The sequence below is a fragment of the Pristiophorus japonicus genome, chromosome 1 (assembly GCF_044704955.1).
Source record: "Pristiophorus japonicus isolate sPriJap1 chromosome 1, sPriJap1.hap1, whole genome shotgun sequence".
NCBI classification, from domain to species: Eukaryota; Metazoa; Chordata; class Chondrichthyes; family Pristiophoridae; genus Pristiophorus; species Pristiophorus japonicus.
Window position 1 is genome coordinate 474,614,458 of NC_091977.1, and position 24,626 is coordinate 474,639,083.

The window sequence follows — 24,626 nt, forward strand, 5'->3', positions numbered from 1 at the left end:
GGGGCTCCACGCTACAGGGTACAGCGCGAACTGGTGCAGGAGGGCAACGGCAGCGAAGAGTGACGTCAGCAAGGTCCAGGTCGGTGATTGGAGCATGGGCAGATGCGGCAGGAGTGGCGAGATCGGGTCGAAGGAGCTGTTCGAGACTGTGGAGGGATGTGATCGGGGCCCAGGTTAGGCGTGAGTTCGGGGCCAGGGGCCCAGGGGCAGCACAGGCCAGCCCACACTGCGATGTGTGCGCACTAGGTCCGTGCAGCAGAGTAGGTCTCCAGTTGTCTTGGGTAATCCTTGCCACTGGACTAAGACTGAGCTCCGTCAAGCCCGTGTGGTGGCTGGTGTGCAACGGCCACCCCACATTTAAAAAAAATCCACACACAGGCATCTTCCACCCTTGAGGATGTAGTTCGGGTTCTTCATTCGAAACAGCTGTGAACTCATCCTTTGTTTTGGCGTGGAAGCAAGTTATCCTCATTTTGAGGGACTGCCGATGATGATGATGGGGAACCTATATGAAACATCACCTCCATAACCCAATTCTCACTATACCACTCCTCTGTATTGAAAACCTGTTTTAGGACAGGTCTACTGTACTTGATAGCATTTGCTTTGCCCATAGTTCCTTTATTGGATGCAAAACAACTTATTTATCCCAGGGTATTAAAAGAGATGGCGGAAGTTATAGCAGATGCATTTGTTATAATCTACCAAAATTCTCTGGGCTCTGGGGAGGTACCAGCGGATTGGAGAGCAGCTAATGTAACGCCTCTGTTTAAAAAAGGGGGCAGGCAAAAGGCAGGTAACTATAGGCCGGTTAGTTTAACATCTGTAGTGGGGAAAATGCTTGAAACTATCATTAAGGAAGAAATAGCGGGACATCTGGATAGGAATAGTGCAATCAAGCAGACGCAGCATGGATTCATGAAAGGGAAATCATGTTTAACTAACTTACTGGAATTCTTTGAGGATATAACGAGCATGGTGGATAGAGGTGTACCGATGGATGTGGTGTATTTAGATTTCCAAAAGGCATTCGATAAGGTGCCACACAAAAGGTTACTGCAGAAGATAAAGGTATGCGGAGTCAGAGGAAATGTATTAGCATGGATAGAGAATTGGCTGGCGAACAGAAAGCAGAGAGTCGGGATAAATGGGTCCTTTTCCGGTTGGAAATCAGTGGTTGGTGGTGTGCCACAGGGACCAGTGCTGGGACCACAACTGTTTACAATATACATAGATGACCTAGAGGAGGGGACAGAGTGTAGTGCAACAAAATTTGCAGATGACATAAAGATTAGTCGGAAAGCGGGTTGTGTAGAGGACTGAGAGAGGCTACAAGGAGATATGGATAGGTTAAGCGAATGGACTAAGGTTTGGCAGATGGAATACAATGTCGGAAAGTGTGAGGTCATCCACCTTGGGAAAAAAAACAGTAAAAGGGAATATTATTTGAATGGGTAGAAATTACAACATGCTGTGGTGCAGAGGGACCTGGGGGTCCTTGTGCATTAAACCCAAAAGGTTAGTTTGCAGGTGCAGCAGGTAATCAGGAAGACAAATGGAATGTTGGCCTTCATTGCGAAAGGGATGGAGTACAAAAGCAGGGAGGTGTTGCTGCAACTTATATGGTATTGGTAAGGCCGCACCTGGAGTACTGCGTGCAGTTTTGGTCACCTTACTTAAGGAAGGATATACTAGCTTTGGAAGGGGTACAGAGACGATTCACTAGGCTGATTCAAGAAATGAGGGGGTTAACTTATGATGATAGATTGAGTAGACTGGGTCTTTACTCCTTGGAGTTCAGAAGGATGAGGGGTGATCTTATAGAAGCATTTAAAATCATGAAAGTGATAGACAAGATAGAGGCAGAGAGGTTGTTTCCATTGGTGGGGGAGACTAGAACTAGGGGGCACAGCCTCAAAATACGGAGGAGCCAATTTAAAACCGAGTTGAGAAAGAATTTCTTCTCCCAGAGGGTTGTGAATCTGTGGAATTCTCTGCCCAAGGAAGCAGTTGAGGCTAGCTCATTGAATGTTTTCAAGTCAAAGATAGATAGATTTTTAAGCAATAAGGGAATTAAGGGTTACGGGGAGAGGGCGGGTAAGTGGAGCTGAGTCCACGACCAGATCAGCCATGATCTTATTGAATGGCGGAGCAGGCTCGAGGGGCTAGATGGCCTACTCCTGTTCCTAATTCTTATGTTCTTATTTTACAAATTGGCCTGTATTATTTTCTAGTGAACCAAAATCAATAATACCAAATTTGGCTGCAACTTCGCCCCCAGACCTGCCTGCTGTGTGAATCTGCTTTTTCTGTTGAGGGAACATATTGAAAGCATTTTGACTGGGAAAAGGAGGTATGAATTAGTACAAATCTTCATCTGTTATCTGATTATTGGTGGTCTTGGGAATGTCTGTGGTTGGGACTGTCCCGTTAGCCGAGAGAGGCTATGCAAAGATGAAAGCCCATATGGTGAGAAAATTGGTGCACAGAAGAAAAAAGCCACATATAGACTATTAAGCAGTCTATCAATTTATTTCACTGCCTTGCTCAGTGCAAGACTTTATAGTATAATTACTGTTTACTAGTTACAATAAGTAGATATGTTCTTTTTTAAACTGAGCCCATCTGCTGAACAAGCAGTACAGAGTGCTTGTTACCTTATTGGCACAGCACTTTACCTTTTGGAAAATAAAGGAGGAAACCCATCTATATCTTTTCACAGTGCTATGGTGAATCACGCACTGAGATTCAGCAGAAACCCCAGGCATACTTAGAACCATAATAACGATGAGTTATTGAGGGGATCAATCAAAGTTGCAAATAGACTGGATTAATGAATGATTTCATAGTAAAAGATCCTCTTGGGAAGAGTTTCATGGTAGAATTTCAAATTCAGTTTGAGGGTGAGAAAGCCAAGTCTCAAACTAGTGTCCTGAACTTAAATAAAGACAATTGCAAAGGTATAAACGCAGAGTTGGCTAAAGTGGACTGGGAAAATAGATTAATGGGTAACACGGTAGATGAGCAGTGGCAAACATTGAAGGAGATATTTCATAACTCTCAGCAAAGATATATTCCAGTGAGAAAGAAAGACTCTAAGAGAAGGATGAACTATCCGTGGCTAACTAAGGAAGCAAAGGATGGTATCAAATTGAAAACAAAGGTATACAATGTTGCAAAGAATAGTGGAAGGCCAGAGGATTAGGAGATTTTTAGAAATCAGCAAAGGACGACATCTACTGGTTCCCCTTTATCCATCCTGCTCATTACATCCTCAAAGGACTCTAGCAAATGATTTCCTTTTCATAAAACCATGAATGCATTATGATTTTCTAAATGTCCTGCTACTACTTCCTTAATATGGACTCCAGCATTTTCCCAATGACTGAGTTAGGCTAACTGGTCTATAGTTTCCTGCTTTCTGTCTCCTTCCATTCTTAAATAGGGGCGTTACCTTTGCTGGGACCTCTCCAGAATCCAGGGAATTTTGGTAGATTACAACCATTGCATCCACTATCTCTGCAGCCACCTCTTTTAAGATCCTAGGCTGTAGGCCATCAGGTCCAGGGGACTTGTCTACCTTTAGTCCCATTAGTTTGCCTCGTACTTTTTCTCTAGTGATTGTTTTAAGTCCCCCCTGCCCCCAATAGCCCCTTCATTATCAATTATTGAGATGCTTTTAGTGTCCAATACAAAATATTTGTTCAAAATCTTTGTCCCTCTGCACAGAAGTTCTGATGAAAAGTTTAAAATGTCTCATGTTTTCTCAATAGATGCTACCTGAGCTGCTGAGTATCTCCAGCGTTTCCTGTTTTTGTTTCAGATGTCCAGAATCTGCAATATTTTGTGTTTTTTTTTTTAAAAGGCAGGTTGTTGCTGGAACCACAAAGAAATCTGATCTAAAGGAATTTTCAATTGGGGGAAAAAAACTCAGTGTTAGTGCTTAATTGAGGTTGAATTCAGATCCTAACCTTAATTATCATATCTACTACACGTTCTTGTTAGGGGAGAGTTATGTCACTCTTTACTACGTTGTCCATAGGAGGGAGCTTGTCTCAACCTTACTCGGGCTGCACCTCATGATCAGTAGATTAAGGTCCTAATGCCCTCTGCATGGTGTCCTTGGAGGGAGAGAAAAAAATATTGTTGACAGTCTTGTTTCATTCCTGCATACTCTTGTTTTCTCTGTCAACTTGCTCTCAAGGCAGTACATCCCATGAGAGAATATTGTATTGCCTTAGCCTGTTATGTAACCTTTCCATTATGTTTATTCCCAAATTGCCATTGTCTGAGTTCCTGTTCAGTTCCTTCTCGCTCGTTGTCTTGCTCTGCCTTGACATTAGTGAGGAAGGTTGTGTCTGCACTCAGTCTATTTCAGCCTGTGGGCATTGGTTTGCAGAAGTCATATTGTATGTTTTTTGGGGATGTCAAGTTGAGAACTCCTGACTTCATTATCTCTGAGCAGCAGTGAGCCATTTTCTGTCCCTGATGCTAATGACTGGGGTCTCTTGCCTCCACACAGATTATGATCTCATGGTCTGTGCATTTTACAAAAGATTTCATATTTGAATAAATGCCTAAGGATTGACCTCTAGCTTGCCTGATAGAGTACTCAATAACCTCCTATTTACTTTGTTGTGTATCTGTAAAGCATGCACTCCCATGTTCTGCCACCAGGGAGTGCATCCCCTGAAGTCCCAAGGGATCCCAACATCCTTTGGGAGCACTGTATATAAGCCAGCCGCTAAGGCCTGTTCCTCACTCTGGAGTGTCTTAATAAAGACTGAGGTCACTGTTACTTTAACCTCCCTGTGTGCATTCTCATCTGTGTTAGGAACACAATAACTGGCGACAAGTATACGAATCCAACGCAAAGATGCAGCAAACTGTGGGCATCCTGGAGAAGTTCTCGGAGGGTAAGTACTGGGAAGCCTATGTCGAACTGCTAGACCAGTACTTCGTAGCCAACGAGCTGGATACAGAAGGAAGCACTGCAAAAAGGAGAGCGGGGCACCGACCTACAGCCTCATGAAGAATCTTCTGGCTCTGGTGAAACCCACAGATAAGTCATATGAGGAGCTGTGTACACTGGTTCAGGAGCATCTTAACCCGAGAAGAGCGTGCAGATGGCGAGGTATCGGCTCTGCACGTGCCAGCGATCTGAAGGTCAGGAAGTGGCGAGCTACGTCGCCGAGCTAAGGCAACTTGCAGGACAATGTGAGTTTGATGGCTACCTAGAGCAAATGCTCAGAGACTATTTTGTACTGGGCATTGGCCACGAGACCATCCTACGAAAACTTTAGACTGTAGAGACACCGATCCTCAGTAAGGCCATTGCGATAGCAAGGTGTTTATGTCCACCAGTGATAACACCAAACAAATCTCTCAGCACACAAGTGCTAGCAATGTTCATAAATTAATTGGAACTGTGTTTGCGACAGAAATGTACAGGGCAGAAACCACGAGTCTGCAACTGCCAGCAGGCCTCAGGTGACCCAGATGACTCCGAGTCCGCAACAAAGAATGAATGCAAGGCAATTCACACCTTGTTGGCATTATGGAGGCTTCCATTCAGCCAATTCATGCCGCTTCAAAGGGTATGTTTGCAAGAGCTGTGGAACAATGGGGCACCTCCAATGAGCTTGCAGATGAGCTGCAAAACCTGCTAACCACTACGTGGCAGAGGAAGATCGGTCCGTGGTGGATCAAAGCAATTTCGAGCCTCAGAGAGGAGGCAAATGCTGATGTACACGGGGTGCACACATTTTCGACGAAATGTCCACCTATAATGCTAAATGTAAAATTGAATGGCTTACGCATAGCCATGGAACTGGACACTGGCGCTAGCCAATCCATCATGAGCAAAAAGATGTTTGAGAGACTGTGGTTCAACAAGGCACTCAGACCAGCCCTGAGCCCCATCCACACAAAACTGAGAATGTACACCAAAGTGCTTATCACTGTCCTGGGCAGCGCCATGGTCAAGGTCACCTACGAGGGCATGGTGCATGAACTGCCCCTCTGGATTGTCCCGGGCGATGGCCCCACACTGCTTGGAAGGAGCTGGCTGGGCAAAATCCGTTGGAACTAGGATGACATCCGAGTGCGATCACATGTCGATGAGGCCTCATGTACCCAGGTTCTTAACAAATTTCCTTTCCTTTTTGAGCCAGGCATTGGAAACTTTTCCGGGGCGAAGGTGCGGATCCACTTGGTCCCAGAGGCACGACCCATTCACCACAAGGCGCAAGCGATACCTCACATGAGGGAGAGAGTGGAAATCGAGCTGGACAGATGCAACGCGAGGGCATCATCTCCCCAGTGGAATTCAGCGAGTGGAACAGCCCGATTGTTCCAGTACTCAAAATTGATGGCACGGTCAGGATTTGCGGCGATTATGAAATAACTATTAATCATTTCACGCTACAGGACCAATACCCGCTACGAAAGACAGATGACCTATTTGTGACGCTGGCAGGAGGCAAGACGTTCACCAAGCTCGACCTGACTTCGGCCTACATGACGCAGGAGCTGGAGGAGTCTTCGAAGGGCCTCACCTGCATCAACACACACAAGGGACTGTTCATCTACAACAGATGCCCGTTTGAAATTCGGTCGGCTGCAGCAATCTTCCAGAGAAACATGGAGAGCCTACTTGAGTCGGTACCACACACGGTGGTTGTTCAGGACGACATATTGGTCATGGGTCAGGACACCGTCGAGCAGCGACTGGATCGCGTAGGGCTGCGGCTGAAGAGATCGAAATGCATCTTCATGGCAACAGAAGTGGAGTTTTTGGGGAGAAAGATCGCGGCGGACGGCATTCGGCCCACAGACGCTAAGACAGAGGCTATCAGGAACGCGCCCAGGCCACAGAATGTCACGGAGCTGCGGTCACTCCTGGGACTCCTCAACTATTTTGGTAACTTCCTACTGGGGTTAAGCACCCTCTTCGAGCCCCTACATGTGTTACTGCTTAAAGGTGAGAACTGGGTATGGGGAAAAAAACAGGTAATTACTTTTGAGAAAGCCAGAAACATTTTATGCTCCAACAAGCCGCTTGTACATTATAACTCATGTAAAAGACTTGTGCTAGCATGTGATGCATCATCGTACGGAGTCGAGTGTGTATTACAACAAGCTAACGTTGCGGGGTAGTTGCAACCTGTCGCCTTTGCCTCCAAGAGCTTGTCTAAGGTCGAGAGGACCTACAGCATGATTGTGAAAGAGGCATTAGAGTGTGTGTTCGGGGTAAAGAAAATGCATCAGTACCTGTTTGGCCTCAAATTTGAGCTGGAAACCGATCACAAGCCCCTCATATCCCTGTTTGCTGAAAACAAGGGGATAAATACTAATGCCTCAGCCCGCATACAAAGGTGGGCACTCGCGCTATCAGCGTATAACTAACCATCCGGCACAGGCCAGGCACCGAGAACTGTGCGGATGCTCTCAGTCGGCTACCATTGCCCACCACGGGGGTGGAAATAGCGCAGCCTGCAAACTTGTTGATGGTGGCGCAGCCCGCAGACTTGTTGATGGTCATGGAAGTGTTTGAAAATGATAAATCACCTGTCATGGCCCGCCAGATCAGGACTTGGACCAGCCAAGATCCTCTGCTGTCCCTAGTAAAAAAAACTGTGTACTGCATGGGAGCTGGGCCAGCATCCCCGTTGAAATGCAAGAGCTAATCAAGCCATTCCAGCGGCGAAAGGACGAGCTGTCCATTCAGGCAGACTGCCTGTTGTGGGGTAACCACGTAGTGCTACCCAAAAAGGGCAGGGAGACGTTCATCTTGGATCTCCACAGCACACACCCGGATATCGTAAAGATGAAAGCGATAGCCAGATCCCACGTGTGGTGGCCCGGTATCAACTCTGACTTCGAGTCCTGTGTACCGCAATGCAGCATGTGTGCTCAGTTGAGCAACGCGCCCAGAGAGGCACCACTAAGTTTGTGGTCCTGGCCCTCCAGACCATGGTCGAGGATCCATGTTGACTATGCGGGCCCATTTCTTGGTAAAATGTTCCTGGTGGTGGTGGATGCTTTTTCAAAATGGATTGAATGTGAAATAATGTCGGGAAGCACTGCCACCACCACCATTGAAAGCCTTAGGGCCATGTTTGCCACCCACGGCCTGTCTGACATACTGGTCAGTGACAACGGGCCATGTTTCACCAGTGCCGAATTTAAAGAATTCATGACCCGCAATGGGATCAAACATGTCACCTCGGCCCCGTTTAAACCAGCCTCCAATGGACAGGCAGAGCGGGCAGTACAAATCATCAAACAGAGCCTCAAACGAGTCACAGAAGGTTCACTCCAAACCCGCCTGTCCCGAGTACTGCTCAACTACCGCACGAGACCCCACTCGCTCACAGGGGTGCCCCCGGCTGAGCTACTCATGAAAAGGACACTTAAAACCAGACTCTCGCTGGTTCACCCCAACCTGCATGATCATGTCGAGAGCAGGCGGCAGCAACAAAATGTAAATGATGGTCGCGCCACTGTATCACAGAAAATTGATCTGAATGACCCTGTGTATGTGCTAAACTATAGACAATGGTCCCAAGTGGATCGCGGGCACGGTGATAGCTAAAAAAGGGAGTAGGTTGTTTGTAATCAAACTAGACAATGAACAAATTTGCAGAAAGCACCTGGACCAAACGAGGCTGTGGTTCACAGACTGCTCTGAACAACCCACAGCAGACACCACCTTTTTCGAGCCCACAACACAAACCCAAAGGATCAACGACACCACCCCGGACCAGGAAATCGAACCCATCACGCCCAACGGCCCAGCAAGACCAGGCTCACCTAGCGGCCCTGCAGGGCCAACAACACGCCAGCCCAGCGAGGGCACAGCCAACACACCAGAACAGACATTTGTACCGAGGCGATCCACCAAGAAAAGAAAGACTCCCGACCGCCTCACCTTGTAAATAGTTTTCACTTTGACTTTGGGGGGGCAGTGATGTTATGTATCTGTAAAGCATGCACTCCCATGTTCAACCACCAGAGAGTGCATCCCCTGAAGTCCCAAGGGATCCCAGCATCCCTTGGGAGCACTGTATATAAGCCGGCCCCTAAGGCCTGTACCTCGCTCTGGAGTGTCTTAATAAAGAATGAGGTCACTGTTACTTTAACCTCCCTATGTGCAGTCTCATCTGTGTTAGGAACACAACATACTTAATATTCCTTCAACTCTCACTTACATGGGGAAATTACGAAAGAGCTTCGGGAACATGATCAATTTGTCAAGCCGTAACTGTATACGGTGAAATCTGCATGTGCAGCTCACCACTTGTAGTAATCAGTTGCTTTCAATGATCAAAATCTGCTTTCCAAAACCTAACTTGATAATATGCTATTGTGATCATTTCTATTGGTCAGTGCCGTTTGGTTGTACTAATCATTTCAGTTACCGTTCCCCATTGCTGAAGGAATAGTTCAGTTGTAACATTGTTAATTTCTCTCCTTTAGTGTATGAATGAGTTGTGACAATAATCTCTTATTTTTAATTGGCCTTAACTGGTTAATTGTAAAGGATCCCAAGGACGACTCAATAGCCTCATGTTTCTGTTCATGATTGGCGGCAAAGACCTTGACATATCGAAAACTCACGGGCATATTGCTGTTTCAAAGGATGGAAAATTGCAAGCAGCATGTCCATGATTTTCCAATTAAACACTGGCGATGGGCAAGGTTCCCCACTGCTGCTGCCTACTCTAAACCACTGGGCTGCTCAATCCTCGCTGCTAATCAGCTAATTAATGACACAGCCTCTTCCCCCGTGATGCACGGAGTCGGTGCTTTAAAAGGAATGTCTGCACTTTTATTTTATTCATTACTCTTAACTGAAAACTGCCACTCTGGAGCATTGGTTATATTTAATATGTTGCTGAGCCCCGCAGGTTGTTTGTCAGAGTCCTGATTTTGGGTTAAGTGCAATGAGTAGAATAAAATTTAAAAAATTAACTTTCTTTTTGCAATATATTGGGAAGTGAACCTGCGCAGCGTTTAATTGGCTGTTGAAAGTGCCAGTGAGCAATGAACAGATCAGCTGATTATTGTGATTATCTGGGCTGGTTGTTAAAGTGGTCACTGTAGCAACAAACAACAACTTGCATTTATAGAGCGCCTTTAACATATTACAACGTCCCGATGCGCTGAGTTTCACTGTACCCTTTTAAATTTCAAGAACTCGAGTTTGATTATGAACTAACCTTTCCATCAATCTGAAGGTTTTGAATGTGCTACAAAGAAAATTTCTGTGATGAGAGCAGCTGGGATTCTTCTCCTGTTAGAGCAGAGAAGGCTAAGGAGAGATTTGATAAAGGTGCGCAGAATCATCAATGATTGTGATAGAATAAATATAGATAAACTGTTTCCAGTGGCAGAGGGATCGGTATCAAGGGGTCACAGATTTAAGGTAATTGGCAAATGAACCAAAAGAAAGAAAACATTTACACAGTGAGTTCTGAGGATCTGGAATACACTGTCTAAAAGGGTGGTGGAAGCAGATTCAATAGTAATTTTAAAAAGGAATTGGATAAATACTTGAAAAGGAAATATTTGCAGTGCTTTGGGGGAAGATCAGGGGAGTGGAACTAATTGGAAAGCTCGTTCAAAGAACTGGCACAGGCAAGAATGGCCTCCTTCGGTACTGCATCATTCTATGAAAGAATATCTTAAGAAAACAAGTCATCACAGTTACTTTTGCAGAAATAAGTTGAAAAATGATAGGATTAGAGCTAAAAGTGCTATGATTTTGTTTTGTATTCAATCTTGCGATGTGGGCGTTGCTGACAAGGTTGCTATTTATTGCCCATCCCTAGTTGCCCTGAGAATGTGGGGGTGGGCCACTTTCATGAATCGCTGCAGTCCCTGTGGTGAGGGGGCTTCCATTAATGGTATCGGGTCGGTAAAAGAGAATTCCATAGTAGGCTTTATAAGAGAAATAGTTCGTAAAACTCGAGATGGAGTTTCCTTTTAAGTCTTTTATTATTTAAAAAAAATAATAATATCCATTTCATTTTCTGTCTGTGGGACGTCTGCAGTGTGAAAATTGGCTGTCAGATTTGCCTGCATAAAATGTCTGCAATTACAAGTTATTCTTTGTAATAAAGTATTTTGAGACTTCATGAAGACATCGTAAGATGCTATAGAAATTGAATTCATTATTTTTAAATCAAACATAATTTTAATTACCCAACAGATGATCACAGCCTTTATTCTAGTCAAAGCTGTATTTGGCATCTTACAATTTCTCAAATGGTCTGGTTGAGGATTTTGCATAAATATTAAATTGTCCTCATCTCTTCATGGGAATCTTTGAAAATAGTTGTTTTTATAGTTTTGCATATTTTTATTGAAGTTTTTGAATGATTCATCGTTGGCTAGTTTGTTTCCTTGACTTTTCAGGGATAATGGCAGATGTTGTGGTGATACTGAAGTATGTGTAGATTGCTGGGGGGAGAGATGGTGATGTACAGCTACCTAAGCTGGCATGCTTCCAAGATACTACAAAACCACTTTCACACCTCCCTCCAAAAATAAGGTGCTTTTAATTAAAAAGAAAAATGCAGGAGCACTTTAGAGCTGCATGGGATAATCAAGGGCAGCCAGCATGTTAAAGGTACATTGTATTTGACAAATTTAGGCATTTTTATAAGAAGTGAGTGTATAGATGAAGGGGATACAGCAAGTGTAGTGTATATGGATTTTAAGAAGGCATTTGAGAAAAGTGTCTCAGAAGGCTTGTTGGAAAAATTCAGGCCTTATGGTGGAAGAAAAAATGGACAAAAAGTTGGTTAACAAATAGTAAATAACGGGCTGGGATTGATGGATGTTGCTTGGTGAAAAGGTTGGGAATGATGTACCCCAGGGGAGAGTGATGGGTCCATTTTTGTTCATTGCAATTTCATTGAGAAGTGGGATGTAATACATTTTTGGCAGAATAACAAACAATCACAGTATAAACAGAATGGAAAAGTGCTGTAGGACGGGGAGAATAAAGAGACCTGATGATGCAAATTTGTATTTAGCAATGATTAGGCCACAGTTTTGAACACAACAATAACTTCTGTAAGCACCTTTAATGTAGTGTAACAACCCAAGACATTTAACAGGAATATTATGAGACAAAAAATTTGACACCGAGCCACATAACAAGAAATTAGGGCCAGGTGACCAAAAGCTTGGTCAAAGAAGTAGGATTTAAGGAGCATCTTGAAGAAGGAAACCGAGGTAGAGGGGCGGAGAGGGTTAGGCAGGGAATTCCAGAGCTTTAGGGCCTAGGCAACATAAGGTATGGCCACCAATGATTGAGCGATTTGGGGGGTGGGGGCGGGCGGGGGGGGTATTTATGGGGCTGAAGGAGATTACAAGAGATAGGGAGGGGCGAGGCCATCGAGGGTTTTGAAATCAAGGATGAGAATTTTTAAATCGAGGCGTTGCTTAACCGGGAGCCAATGTAGGTCAGCGAGGGCAGGCGTGATGGGTGAACAGGACTTGGTGCGAGTTAGGACACGGGCAGACGAGTTTTGGATCACCTCTAGTTTATGTAGGGTAGAATGTGGGAGGCCAGCCAGGAGTGTGTTGGAATAGCCAAGTCTAGAGATAACAAAGGCATGGATGAGGGTTTCAGCAGCAGATGAGCTTAAGGCAAGGGTGGAGAACACAGCATTATAGAAAGGAGATTTAATAGAGGTTTTAAAAATGTTGACGTGTTTTCGTAGCGTGAATAGGGAAAGCATATTTCCTTTGGTTTGGGGGGTAAGTGATGAGAGGAAATTTAAAATTGTCTCTAAAAGAGTGAGCTTAGAGGTTCGATTTATTTTTAATGCAGTGAGTTGTTGTTTTATGAAATGCTTTGCCACAGGAAATAGTTGAGGCAGAGACCATTACTTCTTTTAAGGAAAAGATAGATAAACATTTGAAGCAGGGGAAGATAGTGATTTGGGACAGAGAGCAGGGCAGTGTCATTGGCATGATGGGTTAGATAACCTCTTCTGCTATAAACGGGAAGTGTCGGCGGGCCCCAGCGGGCCGAGTGTCGGTGCGGCCCTAAAGTCAGGGTGGGGGACGGCCACGTTCTGCGCATGCGCCCCTGGCCGCCGGAGTCATGCCAGACGAGGGGTGATGCTGGATAAGGGAGGTCCAAGATAAGGGAGGTCCAAACTCTACTGCACAGTGCTTGTTGGTCCCAGCCCACATGACTCCAGCAGTTACGTACCTGAAAGACATCTTCCCATGTGCTGCGCAATGAATTTAGGCCTCCGACCAGAATTCTACGTTCCTCTGGGACCACCAGGTAATTTTTTCGGGTCGGAGGCATTTGTACGAAGGAAGCCTCCGACTGCAATTTCCCCCCCCCCGCCCCAATGTTTCTGAATAGGTGATGGACATTGTTAGGTTACCCAACACAAGTTTAATAATTCAAATTAAACAGAAAATGCTGGAAATACATAGTTCCATTGGCATCTGAAAAGAGAAAATATGGATTAATGTATATCCGGTATAGGCCCTTTGTCAGATCATGAATTCTGGCTGACCTGTGCATTTCTGGCACTTTTCATTTCAGATTGCCAGTATTTGCATTTTTTTTCTTTTTTACAACTTCTTAGCTACTATAGCAACTGCTTGATTAATATAAATCTATTAAATTATCCCCTTTTTACTAATGTACCTTTTCTTGCAGTTGATCGGCAGTGCTGATATTACAGATTAACAAAGTGTGCGTGTTTTGGAATTATCTCGATTCTTACATAACTCCTATTTGGCAAATGACTGCACTGTAAGTTCTGTTTTCTGTTATTGATGTTTTACATAGGAACAGAAGTAGGTCATTTAACCCCTCGACCTGTTCCACCATTCAATGAGATCATGACTGATCTGTGACCTAACTACATATATGCCTTTGCCCCATATCCCGTAATACCTTTGGTGAACAAAAATCAATCAGTCTCAGATTTAAAAGTAACAGTTGATCTAGCATCAATTGCTGTTTGCAGAAGAGTTTATATACATTAATAACTGAATTTCTTTTAAAATATCAGTACTTAATTCAGGTTTGTTATATTCGCTTCTAATTACAAAACCATCTGTTCACGTTTGTCTGTTTTGAGCCTTGTTAGAAATGATAAAAGCCATTCTCAATGGAAGGATTCAGGCACCCGACCCATTTTCCAGCAATCTTTACCATGTCATTTTTTTTCCATTACATCATTAAAGGGAGATATACATAATGCAGAACGCAGTCCCTGCTTGTGGTGGAGTATGTCAAAGTCTGACAGTACATACTTCGGCATTTGGACTGGGAACTGTTTATTTTGAAATACTTGTTTCCCAGAGGATATATTAAGTGAACAAGACCTTTAGACCTACAAGCCCCAAATAAGTTCCTATTAATGCATTTTTAGCACTCACTTTGTTGTGGAAACTTAAGCTGTCTGTATGTATTTTGATCCTTTTCTCTTTTTTAAAAAAAAATCTGAAGCTCATTTCCTGACTCCAGTTTATTGAGATGCTGTTAATTATCTGCTATAAATGTTTCTAAAGCTTTATTTGAGTTGATTTGTACTATATCATGTGTGCCTAAATGCCTTCATAACCTAATGAGCATTAGTACTGTTCAAAACTGAGAAAGCAGCAAGTTCAAGCCCACTGATGAAGTGAATAAGTCCATTTCAGGTCAGGGACCTGACATGAAATTGACTCTGCACTTCATGAAAAGGTGGACAAAGTGGACCATTTTCCATACCTCTGGAGCCTACTATCAGCAAGGGCAGACATCGACGACGAGGTCCAACACTGCCTCCAGTGTGCCGGCGCAACCTTCGGTCGCCTGAGGAAGTGTGTGTTTGAAAACCAGGAACTCAAATCTGGCACCAAGCTTATGATCGACAGGGCAGTAGTGATACCCACCCTCCTATATGGCTCAGAGATGTGGACCATATACAGTAGACCCCTCAAAGCGCTGGAGAAGTACCACCAGCACTGCCTGCGCAAGATCATGCAAATCCCCTGGGAGGTTAGACGCACCAACTTCAGTGTCCTCGATCAGGCCAAGATCCCTGACCACACCGGATCTGTACGGAGTGTCTACGGACCCGGGAAGGCATCGCAAAAGCCGGTTTTCAGCGCACAATGCGCATGCGCTGAAAACCGGCTTTTCTGATCTGTCAAGCTATCTCGGGAGCGAGGTATTTATCCATATCTTGTCCAGCGCATGTCCTGAATACACTTGTGCCTGATAAAAGCGGACACATAGCCTACTTTTACAGACATAAAAGTTTTAAAACGCACAAAAACATAATAAAATAACATTAAAAAAACACATTTTATTGTTAAAACCCCTGTTCACTACGGTAAGTTTATTTAAAGCATAATTTTAAAAACTTTTTTAAAAATCGGAATTTTTTTCCAAGAAATGAACCTTAATTTCAATTAACTTTAATTATGTGAGGTGTGTTTATTTTTTATTGTGTTTTTAGTGAGTTTGCTTTTTTCTCATTAATAGCAATGAGAACTCGTAGATACGGAGTTCTCATTGCTATTAATGGGAAAGCTGTGGGATACTGTACCTGATTGGTTGTGCAGTCATACGTGACTGCACCTTCTGCGTGGGAACCTGGAGGACGGGAGCGCGCTCTGCAGCACGGGAAGAGAAGGCCTCCCCACTAGAATTGCAGGCTCCTCTGGACCTCCAGGTACTTACGTAAAAATTTTCCGGTCGGAGGTGTTTGTCCGAAAGAAGCCTCCGACCGGAATTTCAGGGCCATTATGTTTTTCGATGGTGTCACTGAGGGACAGCAGGTAGATGAGAAGTGGGAGGGGGCCAGGGATAGATCCTTGGGTGACTCGAGAGCGTTGCGAGAGCAGGAAGAGAAGCCGTTGCTGATGGTTCGACTCGATTGATACCAGCCTTCAGTCCAACATCAGGCCCCAAACCTGAACCAGGAAAACATTGTAGGGAATTCCCACCTACAGGACATCATTTCGGGGATGGGGTGGCCATTACATCCCTTACAAGGCTGGCAGGAAAATCCTGCCATCGAGATCTGGCACAGTTATATCCTGTTTTTTCCAATGGGTTTGGCCAGACTACTGCCAGAGTTATAGGGGGGTGGGGGGTGGCAAGATACCCATGGATTTTCAAGGCCTCAGTTTCTAGGCTCATGTGTGAAGAATGGCTACTCTGCCGAGGTTCAATGGGCAGCTGTTGTCCTTTGACCTGTACCCAATTAAAAGGTAGCACCTTCTGGCAAAGTGATTTTTTTAAAAAGTGTAAGAGAAATTTAATGGCGCCATACAGAATCTTGTTTGTCCCATGACTGTAGGAAGCAATTTATGTCAATCTGTATAACAAATTGTACAGGTCAAGTTTTGTTAGGGTGTGTTTGATGAAATGCAAGAGAATTGGGGGACTTGAGTTTAAAAACATTTAATTTTTGGCTTAAGAAGTACTTGCGTAAGTGCAAAAGAGGTGCAGACAAAACTCATTCAATGTGTTCAATATTTTCTTCTCGAGGAGAAAAAGAGGACTTGATTAGTGAGTGTTCAGAGCAAATGTGTTTCCACAAAGCACAAAAGGGTGGGACTTCCAAATCTAGAGCCCCCTGTACGTCAAGGGGCAAAAAGGGAAGCTTATGTCAGATACTGAGAGCTAAATACTGCGGAAACCCTAGAGGAGTATAGAAAGGAAATTAAGAAGGCAAAGGGAGGGCATGAAAAAATATGGGCAAGTAAAATCAAAACCCAAAGATGTTTTATAAATACACAAAGAGCAAGTGGATAACTAAAGATAGAGTAGGGCCTATTGGAGACCAAAAAGGTAACCTGTGTGTGGAGGCTGAAGACGTGGGTATGGTCCTTAATGAACACTTCGTGTTTGTCTTCCCAAAAGAGGGGGACGATGCAGACATTGCAATCAGGGAGGAGGAGTGTGAAATATTAAATGAGATAAACATAGTGAGAGAGGACATATTAAGGGGTTTTAGCATCTTTGGAAGTAGATAAATTTCCAGGCCCAGATGAAATGTAATCCAGGCTATTAAGAGAAGCATGGGAGGAAATAGCGGAGACTCTGACCATCATTTTCCAATCCTCTCTTGTGACAGGTATGGTGCCAGAGGACTGGAGGACTGTTAACGTTTTACCGTTGTTTAAAAGGGAGAAAGGGATAGACCAAGTGATTACAGGCCAGTCAGCCTAATCTCGGTAGTAGGCAAATTATTAGAAAAATTCTGAGGGATAGTATTAATCGTCATTTAGAAAGGCACGGTTTAATCAAGGACAGTCAGCATGAATTTGTTAAGGGAAGGTCGTGTCTGACTAGCTTGATGGAATTCTTTGAGGAGGTAACCAGGAGGGTTGATGAGGGGAGTGCGTATGATGTACATGACAGACTGGTCAGGAAAGTAACAGCCCATGGGTTCCAAGGAAAAGTAGCAATTTGGATCCTTGATTGGCTCAGTGGCAGGAAGCAAAGGGTAATGGTCGACGGGTGTTTTTTGTGACTGGTAGGTTGTTTCCGGTGGGGTCCCTTGCTTTTTGTGGTATATAATCAACGATTTAGGCCCCAAACCTGGTGGAAGCTAAGTTCTGCACAAGTGCTGCCGAAGGGACCACTGAGATCCTGACAGTACTTTAGGGCGGAAGTTTCTTGAAAAAGTCCTGGAAAGACTGCCCGGCGGCAAAAAAGTGACTTACGCCCTGAGTCCGGGCGGCAGCGGGTGGGAGCTCCCAATCTCAGTGGCAAAATACCACCGAGGATGGAGTTGGGCCCAGGGAAGGGGGAAAACAGATAAAAATTTAAATTTCCAAAAAATAAAAAAATAACACTGGAAAACCTTCAGGGGACCCCATCCACCTGAATCGCTGGAAACAAAATAAAGAAAAGAAGTTTACTAACCTTTTTTTGCAGGTCTTCTTAATTACCATTGAGGTTAGACCTGCCTCCACGCGGTGGTCCTTCCCCCTGCTGTAGCAGACTCCCGCCCGGACCAAACTGGCAGCTCGGCGGGCGGGAGGACACTTGCGTGAGTTGCGCACTCCAGCGGATGTCAGTGGGCGGTCCCCAGTGGTCTTCCCTCCCCGCAAGGCCTCCACCAAATTCGCTCGGAGGGGAGACCGCCCAGAAAACTCAGTGGCAGCACCAAGTTCAGCTCCAAAGACTTCTCTGTAGGAGATATTAAGAAGTTTGCAGATGGTATAAAAATTGGCCATGTGGTTGATGATGAAGAAGAAAGCGGTAGACTGCAGGGAGATATCAATGGACTGGTCAAATAGGCAGAAAAGTGACTAATGGAATTCAGTCCGGCGTAGGTAATACATTTGGGGAGGGCGAACAATGCAAGGGAATACACAATAATTGGTAGGATGCTGAGATGTGTAGAGGAACAGAGGGATCTTGGAGTGCATGTCGAGAGATCCTTGAAGGTAGCTGGGCAGGTAGATAAGGTGGTTAAGAAGGTATACAGAATACTTTCCTTTATTAACCGAGGCATAGAATAGAAGAGCTGGGAAGTTATGCTTGAACTGTATAAAACATTAGTTCGGCCAGAGCTACAGTACTGTTTACAGTTCTAGTCACCACATTACAGGAAAGATGTGACTACACCGGAGAGGATACAGAGGAGATTTACAAGGATGTTTCCAGTACTGGAGAATTTTAGCTGTGAGGAAAGATTGGATAGGCTGGGGTTGTTTTCTTTGGAACAGAGGAGGCTGAGGGGAGATTTGATTGAAGTGTAAAATTATGAGGGGTCTAGATAGAGTGGATAGGATGTACCTATTTCCCTTAGCTGAGGGGTCAACAATCAGGTGGCATAGATTTAAAGTACTTGGTAGAAGGGTTAAAGAAAGAAAGAAAGATTTGTATTTATATAGTGCCTTTCATGACCACCAGATGTCCCAAAGCACTTGAAAGCCAATGAAATACTTTTTGAAGTGTACTCACTGTTTTAATGTAAAAAGATAGAAAGACTTGGTTTTATATAGCACCAGATGTCTCAAAGCGCTTTACAGCCAATGAAGTACTTTTGAAGTATAGTCACTGTTGTAATGTGGGCAATGCAGCAGGCAATTTGCGCACAGCAAGCTCCCACAAACAGCATTGTGATCATGACCAGATAATCTCTTTTGTTTTTTTTGTTATGTTGATTGAGGGATAAGTATTGGCTAGGACACCGGGGATAACTCCCCTGCTCTTCTCTGAAATAGTGCCATGAGATCTTTTACGTCCACCTGAGAGAACAGACGGGGCCTCGGTTTAATGTCTCATCCGAAAGACAGATGTAGAGGGGAGTTGAGGAGAACATTTTTCACCCAGAGGGTGCTAAGGGTCTGGAACTCACTGCCTGAAAGGCTGGTAGAGGCAGAAACCCTCATTGCATTTAAAAAGTACTTGGATATGCACTTGAAGTGCCGTAACCTACAAGGCTATGGACCAAGAACTGGAAAGTGGAATTAGGCTGAATAGCTCTTTGTCAGCCGGCAGAGACACGATGGGCTGAATGGACTCCTTCTGTGCCCTAAATTTCTATAATTCTATGATTATTAGTAATCAATAAGTCGTCTGGGATCTGGAATGCAGTTGTGATGAGGCAGTTAAATGGAGTTAAGGTACAGATCAGCCATCATCTAATTCAATGGCAGAACAGGCTTGAGGGACTGAATGGTCGCCTCCTGTTTCTATGTTTAGCATGATTTCATTTCCAGGCCACGAACTGGGAGGCCAGGGAGCAGAGCAGAGCTGGATGGGGACTGGAGAAGTGAGCACACTTAGAGGGATAGCGCACAAATCGGGAAACAATGTACCTCAAAGTGGGGGAATTGGTAAATGGACTGAGGCGCAGAGCACAATGAGCAGAGAGCCTGGGAAACAGTTTACAGTGGGTGGGGAGTAGGACTTGGGCGGGGAGTTAGGGCATCGACAGAGCACAATGAGGAACACGAGGGGCTTACCATTTTTATAATTCATTCGCGGGAAGTGGGTACCGTTGGCAAGCTCAGCATTTATTGCCCATCCCTATTTGACTGAGTGGCTTGCTAGGCCATTTCAGATTGACAGTTAAGAGTCAAACCACATTGTTTGTGGGTCTGGAGTCACATGTAGGCCAGACCATATAAGGACGGCGGATTTCCTTCCCTAAAAGACATTCGTGCACCAGATGGGTTTTTACAACAATCCGGTAGTTTCATGCTCACCATTACTGACACTATCTTTTTATTGCAAATGTATTTAATTAATTGCATTTAAATGCCACAGCTGCCAAAATGGGATTTGAACTGGCTTCTCTGGATTACTAGTCCAGTAACATAACCTCGATGCTACTGTTCCCAAAATGGGTGATTTTGATAAAATTTTTAAAAAGAATTCACAATAATTTTCTTTTGCTAAACAACTTCAGTTTATTACCATATCCAAACAAGAAGATAAAGATTTTCAAAAACATTTTGAGTGATTTCATTGCTCTCTATCACCCCTCTTGCTGGTGTATTTTTGGTAGCTGTTTGCTTAGTGTTGGATTTGATTCTTTTCATAAGTTCTGAACAGTCTTTCATTCATAGTTCTCATTTTTACCTTTCCCTTTTTGTGTGTTTTCTTCCCATTCAATTGTAATTTGTTGCTGTTTCATCAATATGAACAAAGCAAGTGGTGCACACAAATGTTCAGAATTGTTAAATGAGATATATCTGAAGCCTGACTGCTCGATGCTAGACTTTGGTGTGTGTTAGTGAACCTCCCATGCGGTTTCTCATAGTAAATCGGATCAGACAATGTTTTATAATGAACAGAGTATTATACCATGCAATGCATAACATGTTATTCTGCAACTACGATGAAGCTTTGTTTCTTTAAAACCATCAAATTCTGGGTGAGCTCATTGCTTTTCCGTTTACAGGCCAGATCCCTGGCTTTCTCTCTAAATATATAATTGGTCAGGTCATTCATGGGTTATAGACATTCTGGTCCTTATGCAATCATATAAACACTAGAATCCAAGTTGTTATGTCAATTGAGGTATTTTAAATTGTTGAGGGCCTTTATACATTTTAAATGACTGCCTTCATTTTTTTGTAGTTTTTTTTTAAAGTATGGGCCCAAGTTTCGACCGACCCATAGAACAGTGCACCTCCGAGAGGTCCGCCGACTTTCGAGAATGAAAAGCGCGCCTAATATTTACCTTGGTATTCTCCCCATGATCAGGCCTGCTTTAGACTCGGCACGGCGCAGCACAAGCTGTGGGGGGGCGGAGCCGGGTCCCGGTGCTGAAAACAGTGCCGGGACCTCTCCACATGCGCACTAGAATGTGCGCGCATGTGCAGTAGCTCCAGGCCGCCGAGGCTGCACGGGAGGGGCCCAAAGCTTGCCGCACCTAGCCCTGGCCGAATGGGCTCACTGGGGCGGAAAAGATCGGACTGGACCTCCCTCGTCTTGAGCTTTAGCTCCCGCTCTGGCTCTCTTTTTCCCCCCCCCCCCTTCAGGTCCGGTCCGCTCCCCACCCTCCTGTTCAGCAGGTTCCCCCTCCCTCCACGTCCTCGGTGGGGCCTGCCTGTCCGGCATCTTGCTGGGGGCGGGCCCCACCCAAAGTCTTTGGCCTGGCTTCCTCTCGTCGGCCGGCCCCGTTCAGCCCCCCCCTCCTCTCCTCCTCCGCCCCCTCCTCTCCTCCCCCCTCCCTCCTCTCCCCCCTCCTACCCCCACTCCTCTCCTCCTCCCCCCACTCCTCCCCTCCCCCCCTCTCCACTCCTCACTGTCAGAGACACACGGAGACACTGACAGAGACAGAGAGAGAGACACTGGGGGGGGGGGCCCGTCCCAGCACGTTGTTGGAGGGCTCCCAGTGCTGCAGTCGGTGAGTAGAATCTTAATTTTTTATTTATTGATTTTTAAAATTAAAAAAAATTGATTTATTGGTTTATTTATCATTTATTATTGATGGCTCTTTATTTGTAAAAGTGATGTGTTTCATGTTTGTAAACTTCCATTTCCCTCACCCCATCTATCGTTCCCTACGCCTGATTTATAAGTATAGGCAAGGTTTTTCTAAGCATACAAAAATCTACACATACTCCATTCTAAGTTAGTTTTGAGTAAGTTTTCGCTGCCTAAACTTGCAAAACAGGCGTATGTGGCCGGACATGCCCCCTTTTGGAAAAAAAAAATCTGTTCTAAAATGAAACTGTTCTAACTCACTAGAACTGGAGCAAACTAAATGCCGAGAATTGCAATTTCTAAGAAACTCCATTCTAAACTAATTGCTCCAAAAAAATAGGAGCAACTCAGGCCGAAACTTGACCCCTATGATGCTGATATTTGCAGGAAATGTACATCAGACATACCATTTATATTGTATTACTAGCAGACTCCTTATGACAATACTCAGTTTAATTTGGAGGCAACACTGGGGGGAGAATTGCGGTCGGAGGCTTTCTTCGGGCGAATGCCTCCGACTGAAAAATGTTTTAACGAAAATAGCTGGTGGTCCTGGAGGAACGTAGGATTGCGGTCGGAAGCCAAGTTTCGCAGTCCAGTGTATGGGAACATGTCTTCCAGGTACGTATTCGTATCCTGGGATCACGTGGGCCTGGACCAGCAATGAACATCTAGTGTTCTCCTTAATGATAATGGGAACTCCGTTTGTATGAGCTCCCATTACTATCACTGAGAATACTCCAAAAACAAGAAACACAACACAATAAATTAAAAAAAAATACACCTCACATACTTAAAATTAACTGAAATTGAATGTAATTAAATGTTTTAGAAAAAAATTATTTCTTTGATATTTAATATGTTTTAATAAGGTTAAAAATAAACTTACCTTAATGGACACAGGGTTTTTAATATAAAAATTCTTGATTAAATTTAATTTTTCGAGGTTTTAAAACTCTTACACTAGTAAAGGTAGGCTATACACCTGCTTTTGCCAGGCGTAAGAGTTTGAAGGACATTCACTGGCCAAGAGTTGGCCAAATAGCTGCCTTGAGGGGATGCGTGCAATCTGTCAAAAGACATTTTGCCAGATGGCAAAAGCCGGTTCTCGGCGCATGCGCATTGAGCGCCGAGAACCGGTGTTTGCGAGGCCTCTTCGGGTGCGTGTGCATATAGTACACACCTGTAGAGGCCGTCATTTTTGGCCCATTGTGTTTTTTTAGCAGTGGGAATGTTATGCTAATCAGGCCCACTGACTTTGTTCCAGCCTCTCTCCTTGCTTTTAATTCAAACATTCCCTCTCCAAATCTGATTGTTGATATTTTACTTTAGACCAGTCAACAAGGTGCGATGCCACAAAGTGCAATGACTAAAGTGTGTGGTGAAGTAAATTTGACACTTGCAAGAAGTGTGTAATTTACACAAGACTTTTAATATAAAGAAACATATAAATCCTTGGAGCTAACTTTTGTAAGCACTAGACCACCAGAATGATTCTCTACCATGATTTAATTTGCTCTCCCTGCTGGACAGTCTACAACCTCATTCTGGGTTTTTTTAACTCTTAGAATTCTTCTTGTTAATATCCCATTTAGCGTAAAGCTGATGCTCACTTCAACAGACACTAAACACAGCGGATCCAGTCCTATGTGCTATGCATAAACATGCAACACAGGATGAAGTTTGAAAATGTAACAACGCTGCTATATTTTCTGTATTAGCTGTAGTTTTGTTTTGAAAGTATGCTCTTTCTACACGATCAAGATCAATCTATGAGTCTAAAACGTTAAGGACTTGAGAAAAATATGCTAAGCCTGTGGTAGTGCTGGATATTAATTTTTTGGCTGGCACAAATGACTAGTATCCTGAAGGGGTGATATATAGAAATGATAGCCCCCTCTAGACTGAATATTCACCATCATCACTTTAATGATTCAGTACGGTCTTGCAGGCAACATAGAAAAAATGCAGAGGCTGATTTGATCGCTGCATGTTTTGCAATTATTTTCCAGCTTAATCAAATTTCAGTTGCTCTGCTTTTTATTTAAAAAAAAAACAGGAGCATCCTGCCTTGAGACTCACAGACCTGCCTCGTGTGCAGTGCCAACAGCTGTAATGCACATCAATAACAGCATTTATATACCGCCTTTAACGTAGTCAAACAACCCAATTTCACGGGAGCGTTATCAAACAAATTTGACCCGAGCCACATTATTTCTTTACACAATGCTAATTCTTCACAGTGACAATATAATTCAATCTCATCTGTCATTAGAAAACCTAATGCTTGTGTGCAGGAGAGAGAGAGGGAGTAGAATGGGGAGCGAGCAGGGAAGTGGAGCTGAGTCCATGATCGGATCAGCCATGATCTTATTAAATGGCAGAGCAGGCTGGAGAGGCCATATGGCCTACTCCTGCTCCTATTTCTTATGTTCTAGTACATCCCTATGTAACACTTGGATACATATTTTATTTTATTGGCTATTATATTAAGATGTTTTCGACCTTATATAAACTCTACTCCATTTACTGCTTCTGATTCTGAAAGCTTTAACAGCTGGCCAAGGGTTTTCTCCTTTTAAAATCTGGCAAATATGAGCATGTTGGACCATTATCTTTGTGTATTCTATTTGTATGAGTGGCTTGGTATCGGTTTCGTTTATGGCAATTAGTTATTCTTTGGCTT

At 44.1% G+C, this 24,626-nt stretch overlaps 1 protein-coding gene across 5 annotated transcripts in view; it reads left to right on the plus strand.

Moving 5' to 3' along the window:
- LOC139276483 (UDP-N-acetylglucosamine transporter TMEM241 homolog) overlaps positions 1-24,626 on the plus strand; it is a 243,578-nt gene that overhangs the window by 109,726 nt on the left and 109,226 nt on the right. The window lies entirely within an intron of this gene.